The following is a 16,496-nucleotide window of genomic DNA, read 5'->3' on the forward strand; positions in this document are numbered from 1 at the left end:
GTTGGCAGGAGCAAGGACTGAACAATGGGAGCTCACCCCATTGCGGGAATTCGAACCGCCGACCTTCCGATTGGCAAGTCCTGGGCTCTGTGGTTTAACCCACAGTGCCACCCGTGTCCCTATTTCTATAGTACTGTGACCCAAAATTGTTCATGTGTGCTGTCACCATCAGCTGACAGCATGAGATCAGAAAAGCCCTCACAGCAGGTTTGAGGCAGTGGGAGGGAGAGAGCGCTCTCGCCTTTGGTCCCAGAAGGTACTGTGGGGGGTGGACAGATGCCACCTCTCCCAGCCAAAAAGCTAGCGCAGAGATGCTCCCACAGGCCCAATGCCCTAAAACAGGGGTGCTCGAGAGTGCAGATGCGCCCACAGAGTCCTCCCTGGTGCCCACAAGCTGAAGTTAAAATCCAAAAGGATACATGACTGTGGTGTAAACATTTAGGACATGGGCCTATTTAATTGTTTAAAACAATATTCATTCAGTGAATTGTTCTAAATGATCATTCCTGGCTTCATAAACCAAGGTTTATGAAGCTGGCAAGTTTACATCTGCAACAGGCCAGAGAGCTAATCAGAAAAGCAAGCTCTCCAAAAGAGTATTTGCATATGCTCTGAAACTCGGGGGGGGGGGCAAATGCTCCTTCAGCCCCACCCCTGCCCTCCCTAAACTGCAAGTCTGCCTCCAAAATGTATATTTGCACAAGGCGGCCTTTAAAAGAACCTATTTTTAACTCATGCACTGTTTACATTTTATTTTGGCTTTGCAGCAGAAATTACAAAATTGCCAGAGCATTGTTTCAGATTGCACCTGCCAAATGCTATGGTCAAATGAGAAATTCTCTTTTAAGAGAATGGAGAAACTAGCCATGCCTAATATGTGCACACTCACATTTCTCTCTCTCTCTCTACACACACACACACACACACACAGCTGTACCTCTGCTTACATATCCCTCTGGATACGTAAACTTCAGGTTGTGAACGTGGCAGTGCCCCTCCTTAGACTACTGGCATGTATTCCAGTTAGTGCTATTTGGGAACTACTTCTGAAATGGGAGTGTGGTTCCTATGTTGTATTGTTTTTTGCAGAGTTGCTACATGGAAAGCAGAATTAAGAATAAACAGATTACCCCTTGGCATCAGGAAAATGTCCAAATTGATCCTCTTTAGGAGAAACAAATATATATTATGCCTTTTAACACTTATGCACACACATATAGGTAATGTGGATGGCATCCTACTAAATTCTTGTACTAGCACAAGGGGATCTTCGCCCTCTTCCCCCATGTGTACCCCATGCCATCCTCCACTGGAGCATTGGGGGGAAACCCAGAAGATATTTAAGGAGCACTGGGGGGGGGGAGAGAAAGAGAGAACGTTCTGTCGCACCAAGGAGAAATCTGACAGAACACTCTCTTAATTTGAATACAACCCCTGATCACATTCATTCATACACACACAAAACCACACACACACACAACTGGAAGCAGTCTACTGCAGTAACGATCTATAGGATTGGCTTGATTCTGCATTGTTTGACTTGATAATATTGAACGGTGGGGGTGGGGGGGTATTCTATCCTGTTGCACTGAGTCTTTAATATGAAGAAAGGTGGGATGGAGGTGATAGATAAATAGATAAGTAAAATAAAATAAAGCATTAATAGGCCAGGCAGTCATAAAAAGTCAAAACAAAGGAACAGGTGGATTTCTGTCCTTTGTACTATGTCAAATTACTTACAGATATATTTGAATATGGTAACATATTTGAATATACAGAAACTGAGCATGTATGTTTATGCATATACATATTGGAATAACAGACATTACAGTTTGATATTACAATACCAAAAGCAAAGCTAGCTCATCCTGTCATTTCCCTGATGGGTTTTATACCGGGGGGGGTGTCACTCCCACTGACCCCCCCTTCATTTAAAAATCACTAAGTATTTATTTATTTTTGGCATGCAAAGAAATAAAAGCATTCATTTCTTCCCCACTCCATCCTATGCACCAATTTCTTTCCTCCCTCCCTGCGCCTCTACCCTCATTTGGATAACAGGATAGGCAGCAGACAGGCATAAACACATACCAAATATATATATATATATGAGGAAGGGTAAGCGGGAAAAGTCCATTAGTTCAATTATTCGTGCGGGAGGGCAAGGATTTTTCTGCCTGAGGAAGGAGGTGGCACAGACAGCAATGGGGATGTGCCAGCTTGGCCTATTGTTCTGCCGTTGTGGGTTAATTAATTAGCGAGATCAAAAGGGAGGAGAGGGCGGGCTTCGGCATTACGGTAACGATTCAGCAGCTGTGCAACCTACCTCACGTCAATGCGGCCATCTTACAAAACGGCATTTGACTCCATCAAAATGGCTTCCTGGCACCGAGAACCTATAAGCTGTGGCAGGGTGGCCTGGAGTTGTTGAGAGGGTCTCTTCTCAGGGAGAGGGGCTGCCCTTCTTTCATACACAAACACAGACACACACACACAGCCTCCTCCTTCTTGTTCTTTGAGGGCACCGCACACAGCACGGATGGGCTTTCAGGGAGGGGAAAGCAGGACTGAGGAGGAGGAAGTAGGGCAGGGGGAATTAAAAGCCAGAGACGCACGCAGTGGCCCTCCATCTTCATCGCCGTTTGCAGCTCGTGCCAAATTGGAAGTTCCTTATCTCGGCAGCAGAATGTCGCACAGCCTCTGCACGGGAGACAATAAGGCACAGCGTCATTACTCACGGAGTACGGTACATGGGCATAATGCCATGGTTACACACAGAAAGACAAAAACACAGATAATCCCTGTGAACTGATATATCACTGTACACTCTCACACTGTACTCACAGACACAAGCACTCAGCTTTTGGGGCCTTAACGCACAATAAAAGATGGAGCCAGAATTTCTTGTGTGAGGGCAAAAGGATGAGATTGTTTCCCTCTCCTCACTGGCAATATCTGCACCACAGCAGCGCAGAAGTAATGTGAGTCCTAGCTGGTAAAAATGACATTTGTCTTACATATATATGGTATGATTCTGGCAGTTAGCAGGCCAGCTTGCAAATATAAGGATTAGTCTTTGGAATGTGTCAGAACAACTTCAGTTCATCCAGGGGAGCTCTCCCAGGTCCTGAAGTACCCAATTCTGGCTGGTTGAACACAGAAACCTAGGAAGTTGCCTTATACAGAGTCACACTGCTAGACCATATTGCCCAGTTTTAGACTGGCAATGGCTCTCTAGGGATCCTTCCTAGCCCCCTCCCCTCCCCCAGAGATTCCAGGGATTGAGCCTGAGATCTTTTGCATGTAAAGCAGGTGCCCTTCACAAAACCAGCCACCAAACCTGCTCTCTACTGCCTAAATACAGAGACCTGCCCCTTACACACTCTTTGTTCTGGGTCAGTTCCCCTTCGCTCTTATTCAAACACCCAACATGGCCAGAACAGGTCGTACACTTTGCTCATCCTTGAATAAAAAAGGCACTTGGTCACACCCCTGAGGCTGTAAGTCTGCCACCACCTATGAGCTGAAGCATGAACACATCTGCTACCAGGATAATTGGTACTTTGTTCCTAGCCATTTGCAACTCACTAATTGGGTGTGAATTAACCTTTGCTACCTTTCTGAATTCAATGTGATTCAGATACCTGCCCTCCCACTCTTGATCTTGCTGGATCACAGGACCAATTCCTACCGCACTATTGATATGGTGATAGGCAGTAGCTAACTTTTTGGAGGAAAGGGAAGGACCACAATAACCAAACTCATGGATGTTCTAGGAAGTGTGTTTGTCATCCTGACCCAACCCAAGTTTCCCTGGGGAAGGGAGTGAAGATGAGAAAGTAACAGTAGTGGTAGAACATACTATAAGTCTGTTCTCCCTCACCCTACCTCCAGGATATGTGAATATGTGAAACTGCTTTAGTATTATCTACTCCAGCAATGGGAAACCTCAGGTGTCGAACATGGCAGTCCAGACAGAGAGGCCTGGAGGGCTAAGCTTGACTCATAGGCCTAAGGTTCCTCATACCTGGGGTAGATAACATTGGACTATCTGAATCCCTAACAAACTACAGCTCCGCGATTATTTGGGGGAATAAACCACAGAGCCTAGGACTTGCCGATCAGAAGGTCGGTGGTTCAAATCCCTGCGATGGGGTGACCTCCCGTTGCTCAGTCCCTGCTCCTGCCAACCCAGCAGTTCAAAAGCATGTAAAAGTGCAAGTAGATAAATAGGTACCGCTCCAGCGGGAAGGTAAACGGCGTTTCCGTACGCTGCTCTGGTTCGCCAGAAGCGGCTTAGTCATGCTGGCCACATGACCGGAAGCTGTACACCGGCTCCCTCGGCCAATAAAGCGAGGTGTGCACTGCAACACCCAGAGTTGGCCACGACTGGACCTACTGGTCAGGGGTCCCTTTACCTATGTGCTGACTCTCTTCCCACTAATATATTTTCGTCTTATGTCTTTTACATAGGAGCACCCAAAGCAACCAATATGATTGTTTCTGGTTTTCTGGAGTAGATGCTCCCATACATAGAATGTGCATGATTAGAAAATAAAAACCCACCCAGCCCCTCTGCCTTCTGTGTCCAAGTCCATTGACTCACCTCTGCAAGCTGAGAGAGAGAGAGAGAGATGTCTTGTCTCTTTGTGTCACCGCATCCCAAGTCATGAACTCTCAGTCACGTCTGATTAAGGAAGAAGAAGAAAAAAATTCATCTCAATTAGAGAAAGGCTCCCACACGTCTGGATGGATGTCAAGTAATTACTGCTTGTCATTCACAGAAAAATGGACGCCGAAAGAGAATTTAGTTTTCGGATGATCTATGCAGGCCTTAAAATAAGGAATTTGAGGTCTCGGCTTGGTAGGCTGGTTTCCAGTTTATACTCATTTGACAGAATCAAGTGGTAAAGTCATTGCTGAACTACACCACTTTAAGCTGTAGGTGTGTGGGTTCAAGATGGAATGGGAGATGTCGGACGTTTGATTGCTCTCTCACAAAAAACAGAACTCTGTGCTTACTGAAAGTGAGCATAATCCATCCAACCTTCTCCCTAACATGGTATTTAATTATCCAATATGCAGTGTGCATTGGATATATTCACATTGCAGTCTGAAGTATTACAGTCTGCGATGGCACCTCCCCCCAAAAAAACAACAACAAACCACACAGATTTTTACTATTTCATACTGTCAGTTGTAGAGATAGGACCTAGGAGCTTATCTATGCATTAAACAATATGAGGTGGCAGAATTCCAAACGGTGCCATTTCAGACCAGAGGTGGAAATATGACACACTCTACCTTGGACATTGTAACCAGTTAGTCTCATGTTTTCCGGTGTACCATATTCTAGTCTATTAAATACAGGGAGGTTTTCTTTTCCACAGGGGAACATAAAAAAAAAAATACAATCACCCACACAGGTGAAATTATACAATCTAGCATGCCCCTTAATGCCAGCATGGCACAATGTTTAGAGTGCTGGGAGACCATGGTTTGAATCCCCACTCAGTCGTGAAGAACTCTTTGTTTTTTGGGCATTTTAATCTTTATTCTTTTACATATTAAGTCTCTTCACCACAAAGAGAACAAAAAAACCCAAAACAGATAACATCAAATACAAAAAGGTAACATAAAAAAATCCATATGTTAAGACTTCCGTCATCCTTATAATGTCCTTATAAATCACTTTTTAAGCTGTGTGAAGCAATGAACAAATGGAATAAACCAAAGTAACAGAACTACGAAGTAGAGCTCAGATTAAAGACCCTTTACAACAGCCCTGTAGGGTGGTGTCATCCTGAAATAGGGTGGGGGGAGAGGCTGAAAACATGTTAGCTTGCCTAAGGCCATGTAATGAGCTCAACTTATGGGCTGAGATAAAATTTAAGCCATGGACTCCTCACCAGTACATTGCAACAGTGAGCTGGTTCACACAGCATGCTAAACTGTGGATCAGCGATATCGTGTCGGTTTCCAGGAAAGAACTTGCAGCTGCTTTGTTCCTCACCAGACCTTTGTGCTCCCATCAACCCAAAGTCCAAACCAGGAATCACAGTTAAGCTCTCTCCTTGTAGGGCTGCCACGCGCCCGGAATTCCCCAGACATATCTGGGAATCGTCTGTTGGAAACAGCGTCCGGGCAGAATTTCTGAAAATCATTGGAAATGTCTTGAAAATGTTGGGCATATGTTGTTGGCAAATTTCCCCCAAAAAAAGCTTCGAATATTTTGGGCGTATGTTGTTGGCAAATTCCCCCCCCCAAAAAAGCTGAACAACTTTGTCCCCAAAAAGGCTCAACAACTTTGGTTTTGACTCTTTGAAAGTGTGGCAACCCTTGCTTACTACAAGCTGTAACCAATGTTTGATGTTGGCTCAAGAAACACCAGCTTGACCTTGGTTTAGCTCAGCATTGGTGTCGCTAAGTCAAGGTTTGGCTCAGGGTGCCTTGTGAACCAGGCCAGTGTACCCCCATTTTGCTTCATGTAATTAGAAGGAACGCTAGAAAAAGCAAAAAATAAAATAAAACAAAATTCCTCACCATTAAGCACGTTTTCCACCACACACACACACACACACACAAGCTCTTTAATCCTGCTCCTTCCTTTCCCAGCTCCTTTTCTCTGGCTGGGTTAGCATCTCCTTTTGCAAGAAGCTTTTCCTTCCCCCCACCAGATCCACCCACCCCATGTGCAAAGTGGGAAAACATCATTAGGGAGGGAAAATAATTTAGTTTGTTAATCGGCATCCAATGGTGGGAAACAAGGGGGAGGCCAGGGAGGGAGGGAGACTTGGCGGTTGAGGCTTAGGAAAGGCCAATACAAAGCCACCATTCATGATGTCCAGGGCTGGGGATTCGCATTGAATTAAACAGACACAAAGAGCAAAGGCATTTTTATCCTCCCTCCCTCTCTCTCCCTCCCTCTCTCTCCATGAGAATTATCATATCTCCCTGGCACTAGGAAACCTCCGGCATGAGAGAGTGGGGAGGGAGGGAGAACAAACTGTGGCCCATGGTACAGAAGGCTTTGTTCCTGCATGGGATTTATGTCTGGGAAGCAGCATATGGTTTTGTGGCGAGCAACTGGCCACTGCGCACCCGGCTTTAATAAGAACTCCGCTAATGTGAATGAGTCCTTCTCTCGTATCCCCCCCCCCCGCCGGCCACCCTTTGCCCACCCGCCTCGCTCCATTCCGTGTGCCTACAAAGCACCACCACTGTCTGAAAAACAAACAAAATAACTGTTTGCATTTGAAGAGCTAGCAAGGCAACCCCTCTGCCAAAGCAAGCACAAAAAACGGGGTCCAAGGGAGGGAGGGGGGAGAGAGAGAGATGGACAAAGAAGAAGAGAGGGACTAGACAACAGCCATTCAGTCATGGAGATGAATCGGTCACTATGCAATACCTTGGCTGGCTACTCTTTCAGATGCCCCAAGTCCCTAGCAATGATCCACGTCTGTGCTTGCCCCGATGAATGCGTTGGCATTTGCTGCAACGAAAGCGTGAATGGTTGGGTGTGTATCCTTAAAACGCCCATGAACTTCGGAAGGTCCCACAGGGTTGTGGCTCTGCACATGGGTGTTTAAGGACGCACACCTTACCGTGCGACGCCAATGAGCTTGCTGCAGGGAAATGCCCTCTGCTCACAGCAAACACGACTGTAACTGCCTGTAAAGTGCATCACAGCATAAAGGGGCATTTCCATATCACAGCCTTCATCTGGTTTAATTCCTCTCATACAAGGAACCCTGCAAACCTCATTTCTGGGGGGGGGGGGGTAGGCACACTGCTGCCATCAGGGCAGGACTTTGGAGGCAGGTGGCCCCCAAAAGTGGAATAAGCAGAAAGGCCCCCAAAAGTAGCTGGGCTGGCTTGCCACACTTTGAAGTGAAAAAGTAAAACACATTACTGTGTAAGGGGAAGAAACAACGATAACCAAGCCTAGAGTCTAAAAATGCTCTGTCTGCACTGCTGGATGGACATCAACAATCAAATTTGAAACCCTACTCATAGTAAAACAAGCCCTATAGAAATGCATGTTTCTGATTAAAATGTGTGTGTGTAAATATACCACCGCTTATCAGATATATCACAGTGTCTTAAGAATTTTAAATACCACCATTATAAATGACAATGCAATATTTGATGCCGGGGGGGGGGGTTAACCTAGACTGACAAATCCAGTCAGTGTAGACCAGTTAAAAGGAATCTGTGGCCCTTCAGATAATATTGGTATACACATCCTATCATCCCTGATCTTGATGGCTGGTGCTGATGGAAGTTGGAGCCCAAGAATGGCAGGAGGACCAGTGGTTCACTACTACTGCTGCAGGGAAGTGCACCTTCATATGAGACGCAGACTCCTAGAGTTGGATAGGGCCTTGTATGCAGTTCCATCTAACTAACCCCTTGCTTGATACAGGAAGTCAAGAGCTTGCACACCCACAATGGGCGGGTGTCCAGATTCTGCTTGAAGGCACCTAGGGAGGGAGACCCTATGACCTCTCTAGGTCATCGGTCCCATTGTCAAACTGCTTGTACAGTTAAGACAGGGGTGGGAAAGCGCTTCAGCTCAAGGGCCGTATTCCCTTCCAGGTAAACTTTCAGGGACCACATGCCAGTGGTAGGTGGGGCCAGGAGAAAAACTGGGTGGAGGAACAAATGCTAATTGACTCAGCCCACACACTCACTCTAACCTTCACCTAGGCAAGCAAGAAACATTATCAGAGTCCAAGGACATGCCCCCTCCAGGCAAAAACATTCAAGGAGGGTGCAAAGCAGAGCTGGTGAGGGGAGTGGCGTTGGGGTAAAAGGGTGCATGGTTTGGGGAGAGTCTCAAGGGCCAGATAGAGAGTGGCCCCCAGGCCTGAGGTTCCCCAGGCCTGAGTTAAGAAATGTCTCCTACCCAAATCCACATTTCTGTAACATAAGCTTGTTTGGCCTACTCCTCTGCACCAGGGTAGCTGAAAACAAGTATTCTATGTGACAGCCCTTCACGGATTTGATGGATGTTTTTATGTCCCTCCAGTCTTCTCTTCGTCAGAGTAATCATGTTCAGTTTTTCAGCCTTTCATCCCACGACTTCTTTTCCATGCTCCTGGCCATCTTCACTGCCCTCCTCTGAACCCATATCAGCTTGTCTGCATCCTCCTTGAACTGCATCCCCCAGAATGGGACACAAAGCCATTGAACTCACAACCATAAAAGTAGCAGCAGCCTCCACTAGTTAGCATTTTTAACAAAGAATGAATGAATTCATGGAGAAGAGGGTCTATCAACGACTAGACCTAGATGGACAACTAGGCTGACCTGGTATAATTTGGCTCCTTGTTTTGCATTACTGGTCTTCTTCCAACCTGATGCCCTCCGGCTGTTTTGGACTACAGCCCGAGTCAGCAGGGTCAAAGGTCAAGGATGATGGGAAATGTAGTCCAACATCTGGAGAGCATCTGGATGTTGACAGTTGCTGTACGCACTTAACTGGGCTTTCAGTCCTATTGAACTCATTGGGATTTACCTCTGAATAAGCACATGTAGGTTTGCACGGCAATATACCGTTCAGACACACCCACCCACACCCAAAAAAATCCCTCTGCTCATCTGTTTTATATGAACTACTTGAAAACAAAGGACAGCAAGCTTAAGGGAAAGACTGTGAGAAAGATCTCGGTGCACAGGGTTAGTAAAAGTTGGGTGGAGGGGAAAGAGAGAAGGAGAAGCACTAATTAGCACTCGGCCCATCACCTCCCATTAATAGCTTGTCACTGTTTCATTGATGTAGCTGAAGGCAAGGAAGTTGAGATGTGTGATGCTTACCTGTCTCTATCTCATTAACAGAATGCAGGGTGAGAACAGACGTTTATTGCCTGCATCACAGACAGAGCATCACAGACAAAGGCGTGCCCCTCTTGCGCAGCCTAATTATTGAACTGATTTCTGAGCAGGTGTGTGCCATTGAGTGCACCTCTATGTTCATGCATAGATAATATCAACAAGGGTGTGTGCCCATATATGGAGGATAGCCTCCTTTTGGCTCTGAAATACCCACACCACAAAGGTCATGTGAAATTTGGATTCACAAGGGTCTTATTTACTCCCTATCTGGAAATCAGGTTGGCAAACTTTTAACTTGGTAGGTCAATCAACTTAAACCTAAGTCGATTTGTCAGTCAAGGGAACTTTTGTTCAGTGAGACTAAGATGGGGGCATGCTTGTTTACGTTTTAGGGCTGTTTTGGGTCAGCTGTGTTACCATGAGGGGAAATAAAAAGAAAATAATAGCTACTACATGAAGAGGCAGGCATTGTTTGTTAAATTATTATGTTACCCCAGCTGTCAATATATCAAAAAAGGTACATATAGAATTTTTTTAATCAGCTAAATAACAGTTGATCAATTAAAAAAAACTATTTAATTCATTTAGAATCCTACTGGAGACTGTTGAGGGATGAGCAGGATATCAGGATAAAAATGATTTACAAGAGGGGTGGAGAATCCAGCAACATCTCCAGGGCTCCCCACCCCCGATTTACCAAGTCATCATAAACACAGAACGCTCAAGTCACTTTCTCCCCCACTTCAAAAAGCTGGATTTTTGCAGCGGCAACAACTGAAGTACTCGTATGCCAATAAAAATCCATTGATGTCAGTACATTATAAATAACTAAGAAAAGGGTGGGGGGAAGGATCTGAATATGTATTCAAATAGACACGAGGTCCAGTTTGCTACCAAAAAATGGTGCGTATCTTTCATCTGTAGGCATACATCAAAACACACCTTTCAACATCTCTTAGCCAGAGATGCAAAGAGCTTTTGAAAGCAAAAACAAATCTTTGACAACTATCTGGGTGGGGAATGGGAGAGAAATATAGAACAGCAGTTTAAAAAGAGATCATTTTTTAGCCTACAACGGGGTTTTCTTGTCACCATATGCAAAAACAATCCCATTAATAAAAGCATGAACGTACATCAAGGAAAGGTGCCACAGTAGCAACTATAGCCTAGTGCTGGGGACCCCCAATATGGTGTCCACGGGCAACACAGCACTCTCAGATATCCCTCATGGGGTTCACCATGCTTCCTTCCCCATCTCAATTTTCGAAAATTGGTTTTCTGGTCATCTGAGGAGCTATTGGAGGGGGGAGGGATTGCCTGCTCCTTTCTCATCCACATTTTACTTGGTTTTTTTTGGTGGGGGTGAAAATGGTTTGGAATGGAAGCAACTTCTCAGCCTCACTAGGTTTTCTTCTTGGAATGAGTAGTTTATGGTTTCTTATCTTCCCCCAAATATGTCCCTGGTCCCACATAAGTTGGGGACCCCTATACTAATGCACTGGGCCCTTCAAAATGGGATACAAATTCAGGTGTCTGCGCCATCTTTATACAGGACTTTTATACCTATATTACCGTATGCCCCAATCACAAGAATCTGCACTGGGTAAGCCATCTGAGGACATCTCATAAGAAGCAGCCAAACTTTCCCTGAAAGGAGAAACAGAGCTGAGCTCTAAGAAGAAGAAAAATATCAGAGCTCTTTGGTCAGGTCAATGATGATATTTCAGCATCACAAGTCAGAAACTTCCTGGCATTTTTGCCAGCTTGCTCTTCTATTGACCAAGAAGCTTTAAAAGAAGAAGGACAGAATTTTCTTTATGTACGCTACAGCAGCAGCAAGAATTCTCATCACAAAGCATTGGAAGACACAAGATCTGCCCACCTTGGAAGAATGGCAGATGCAACTAATGGACTACATGGAGATGGCGGAAATGACTGGCAGAGACCAGGGAGAGGAGTCGGTGGAAGAAGACTGGAGGAAATTTAAAATTTATTTGCAGAAACACTGTAAAATTTTTGAATGCTGATGACATTGAAATGAATTGAAGGGGCTCTAGCAACAAGGCTAAAAGTATGAGGGGATTAATAATAGATAAATTAATAGAATATGAATTTGCTGAACTAAATTCAAAAAGGGATACAAAAATGGGAGACGTGAGGAAGTCAGGAAAATAAGTTAACCAAAGTGGAGATAAGAAAGAGGGAATTTTTGTTTTTCTTTTATATGTGTTTTTTTCTTTTTTGTGTTTAATGTTTGTATTTTTGTATTTTGTATTTTGTATTTTGTATTTTGTATTTTGTATTTTTGTATTTTGTATTTGTTTTGTATTTGTATTTTTTGTTTCTTCCAACTTTTCTATTGATAAAAGCTAATAAAATATTAATAAAAAAAAATTAAAAGACCCACTGAGTTTTTCCTCCATTAACTAAGAGATGAGTAATTGTCTAGTGAGTGTATCTTGGATTAGGAATTTTCAAGGTGGTGAGGTCATTGTTAAAAACTCAGATATATAATCTAATCGCCAATGGCACATTAAACCTAGGTTACTGGTGTCTCTTTTTTGCAATGGAGATGATGAGGAGGATGATTTCATCGCTATGCCGCTTTATATTTTAAAGAGCAAAGCTCAAAGTGGTTTACAACACATTAAAACTTCAAATAAAGCATTCCAGAATAAAACAAACGAGAGCTTCGAGGAAAACATTTCAAGTCCTCCTCTAAGTGACATTTTGCTTTCTCCAGTCACCAAACTGGCAACCATAGATTTCCAAGTGGTCTCAACTGGACCTGCTCCAGTCACAAAACACGCCTGGTGCCTGGCTGAATTCTAACACCAGTGAGGTTCGTGCCTGTGGCGTTCCAAGCTGGGGAGAGGAGAGACTTTGGACAGGATGTCCTTAATATGATCCACTCTTCTCCCTTCTGCTGTTGCTGCCTAATCCCCACCAGTGCTCCCAGAGAAAGGGCATGTGAGTAAGCAAGCAGTGGCTGCTGGCTACGGTTCCTTGAACCCCCCAGAGCAGGGGGCAATAGCAAGTGGAAAAACAACAGAGTATGGGGTTCTAGAGATCAGCACTGGCCCCTTTCAAAGCCATGAGCCTTGGCTGGTGCCCAGCAATACCTATCACCAACACCAGACATAGGCAAACTCAGCCCTCCAGATGTTTTGGGACTACAACTCCCATCATCCCTGACCGCTAGTGTCCTGTTTGCTAGGGATGATGGGAGTTGTAGTCCCAAAACATCTGGAGGGCTGAGTTTGCCTATGCCAGACCAACACCATTTCTGTACACCTCTAAACTAAATGCAATGTACATTCATTTGGATGTGAGGTATCTAAGTTATATGCATTTCTATTCACATTAGAAGCCTAAAGCAAAGGAATTAAGTTTTGTGACACACGGCATCCTATCCCCACTGCCCTTATTCCCTCTTTAAGATGGACAAACTACAGTACAATGCTGCAGCAACAGTGGAAGCCACAATTCTTAAAAGCACAATAGGACCCTTGGGGGCTTAGATGCGGCAACCTTTAGATACTAGCCTACAATAGGAATTGATAGGCCACTCTATTCCCAATCCATGCCAGTTTCAAACATCTATATTCCAAATGCCCTCCTGTCCCATTTCAGCATAAAGTCTGCAATCCTTCCCCCTATTGCCACAAAAAAACAGTGTTTAAATAGGCATTTTATCGCAAAGTAAGCATTTCTAAAAACATCCTAAAATAAATCTTTGCAAACCATTTTGGAATGTTCCCACCCAAGAACTGTGTCACAAAAGTCCAAAGGATAATTCCATTCCATACTTCATACAAATCCAGGAACCCTGGATCAGTTCAGCTCCCAAAGGACTTTTCAGAGATCAAAATCCTTGAGCATCAGAGGAACAGAGCCTTACATCAACTCAGTCCATTGGTCCTCCTAGCTCAGTATTTTCTACACTGGCAGTCAGCAGTTTCGAAGGATTTTATATAGGGGTCTCTCTCAGTCCTTCCTCAAGAGGATTGAACTGGATACCTTTTGCATTCAAAGCAGACTCTCTGCCCCTGATCCCCAAATCCCCTGAACTCAGCCTTGCCCTTCCTTCAGCATCTTGTATCCACTGCTTATTCTTCCCCTTTCCTTCAACTCCCATGCCTTTCCAACATGGCCAAGCATCAGGGACAATGGGAGTTGTCAGGGACAATGGGAGTCCAGCAATATCTTGAGGGCCACTGGTTCCCCTTCCCTACATTGAAGTGTGGATGACAGTTAAGCATCTGCAGTCGCTAGCTGCAATTTAACAAATTGCACAGCCAGTTTTGTGTACCCAATTGGGGCAGGGGAAGAGAAAGAGAACTCTGAGCTCACACAGCAATCTGCTTTTGAAAATGAGGGTACAGTGGTACCTCAGGTTACATACGCTTCAGGTTACAGACTCCGCTAACCCAGAAATAGTGCTTCATATTAAGAACTTTGCTTCAGGATGAGAACAGAAATCGTGCTCTGGAGGTGCAGCAGCAGGAGGAGGCAGCTCCTTTAGCTAAAGTGGTGCTTCAGCTTAAGAACAGTTTCAGGTTAAGAGCAGACCTCCGGAACGAATTAAGTACTTAACCCGAGGTACCACTGTACCTTCAAAAACAGTGTTTGATAAGGCATGGGAGTCTGTTCTTTTAAAAAAAATCGTCCTATTGGGAGGACCCTAAAAAAAACTTCTTTGGATGACAGTCACTATCTTGGGCTGCACATGCATAGTCCCACATGACAATTCATTGACTAGGACCTGACATCCTAACCATCTATAGTTTACTTTCTCCTTTTTTAACTGATTCACCAATGACATAAATGAACACACTACACATCCTCAGTGTAGAAACATTTCTGAGGATCCACAAATGGGAGGGTCTGTCTTCAGAGAGGAAAGACAAAAATTGTAATTTAAGATACAAAAACACCAATGCTTCTTTCTTTTTTTAAGAAGGGATGGCCATTGCTTACATTTGATATTTTATTTTTCATTGAATTTTAGAATTCAAAGCATTCCCTACTGCAGTGTTGCCACAAAGCCTATTGCCAGAAGAAAACACGGGTGTTTTACCTTCACAGGAAAACTATTTGCCAGGTTTGGACGTAAAATGGAAGGGGAAATGTGAAGCATCTATTTCATCAAATCTGGTCTAAGGAGCAGGCGGTCAAAGCGTGGGCAGACTCACCAGTGGCTGGCTTTCATGAATCCTGAGCCACAGAGCCTGTGCCTTCACGTCAGCCTCGACAAGTGAGAAGTAGAAACTTTGAACTGTAATTACAGCATTGGCTGATTAATCACATTGATTAAGCAGCCCAAACTTGCAGCCCTGGTTTTATATAAATATATAACCATATACACACCGTGCATTTCACAACTTGGTGCCTATTCACATTCCCTTGCAAATGTTGATAATCACAGGTGAATTCTGAGAATGCCCAGAAGTAAGATGTATAACCATGATTGTCAGATATACACAAGTCAACACTAACACGCTGCAATCACATTTACTGGAGGTGCCTTTTAACATTCAGTTACTTATATCTGAGTTTTGGAAAATTCACAAAATTAATCTGAAAATGTTATATTCGCCAACTTTGAGCATTCATGACAACGTATCAATTTAAAGTGTCTGTGCAATATATATATATTTATACACATGCACACTTCCTCATTTTACATTCAAACCAAGATTGGCTTCAGAGGTCCAGATTCTTAGCCTATGATTGGCAAAGATCCAACGGGGATAGGAACTTCTCAGTAGTGGCACCACAGTTGTGGAAATCTCTCCCTGGGAAGATCCAGCAATCCCCTTCCCTACCATTTTTAGATGCCATTTGAATATGTTTTTATTTCTGAAGGTGTTTAGATAGATAACAAAAGGCCAATCTAGATTAGTGATTTATCACAGGTGCACCATGTTCTTGACACAATAATAGTGTGTTATTAGTGGTGCATTTATTCTACTTTATTTGTTGTTGTTGTTGCTGTTTAGTCGTTTAGTCATGTCCGACTCTTCGTGGCCCCATGGACCAGAGCATGCCAGGCACTCCTGTCTTCCACTGCCTCCCGCAGTTTGGTCAAACTCATGCTGGTAGCTTCGAGAACACTGTCCAACCATCTCGTCCTCTGCCATCCCCTTCTCCTTGTGCCCTCCCATCTTTCCCAACATCAGGGTCTTTCCCAGGGAGTCTTCTCTTCTCATGAGGTGGCCAAAGTATTGAAGCCTCAGCTTCATGATCTGTCCTTCCAGTGAGCACTCAGGGCTGAATTCCTTAAGAATGGATGTTTGATCTTCTTGCAGTCCATGGGACTCTCAAGAGTCTCCTCCAGCACTTTTATTAGTTGTTAGCAATTCTGCAATGCTTCCCCATTGCCAACACATTGTTGCTCTCCAGAGGGACCACAGCGCAACAAAAGCAGGACAAGCAAAACTAAAAGCTCCAAACAAGTTATGGGATTTTAGCAAGAAATGACAAAATATGGACTGAAACAGCATCGTCACCCCAAAACTTTTGTGGGCACAAACTGCTTGGAAAGCAATATTGCATATGGCCACCTTCACAGGAGCCTGAGTGCAAATCATCATGAATGCACAATAAAAAGAACGTCTGGAGGGCTCTCTGGGCAGCACAATTGGTGCTCTGCTGCT

General features: G+C 44.3%; 1 long non-coding RNA gene across 2 annotated transcripts in view; it reads right to left on the reverse strand.

Annotated features, from left to right (window-relative positions):
• The window catches only part of LOC309518533, a 100,230-nt gene that overhangs the window by 49,127 nt on the left and 34,607 nt on the right, over positions 1–16,496 (reverse strand). For both annotated transcript variants that reach the window (XR_014213439.1, XR_014213440.1), the window contains exons 3-4: positions 4,607–4,687; positions 2,327–2,700 (exon numbers count right to left, since the gene is read on the reverse strand). This is a non-coding gene — a long non-coding RNA (uncharacterized lncRNA). The remainder of the gene's footprint in view (positions 1–2,326; positions 2,701–4,606; positions 4,688–16,496) is intronic.

Source organism: Podarcis vaucheri, assembly GCF_965113315.1.
Source record: "Podarcis vaucheri genome assembly, chromosome: 14".
In the NCBI taxonomy this organism is placed as follows: domain Eukaryota; kingdom Metazoa; phylum Chordata; class Lepidosauria; order Squamata; family Lacertidae; genus Podarcis; species Podarcis vaucheri.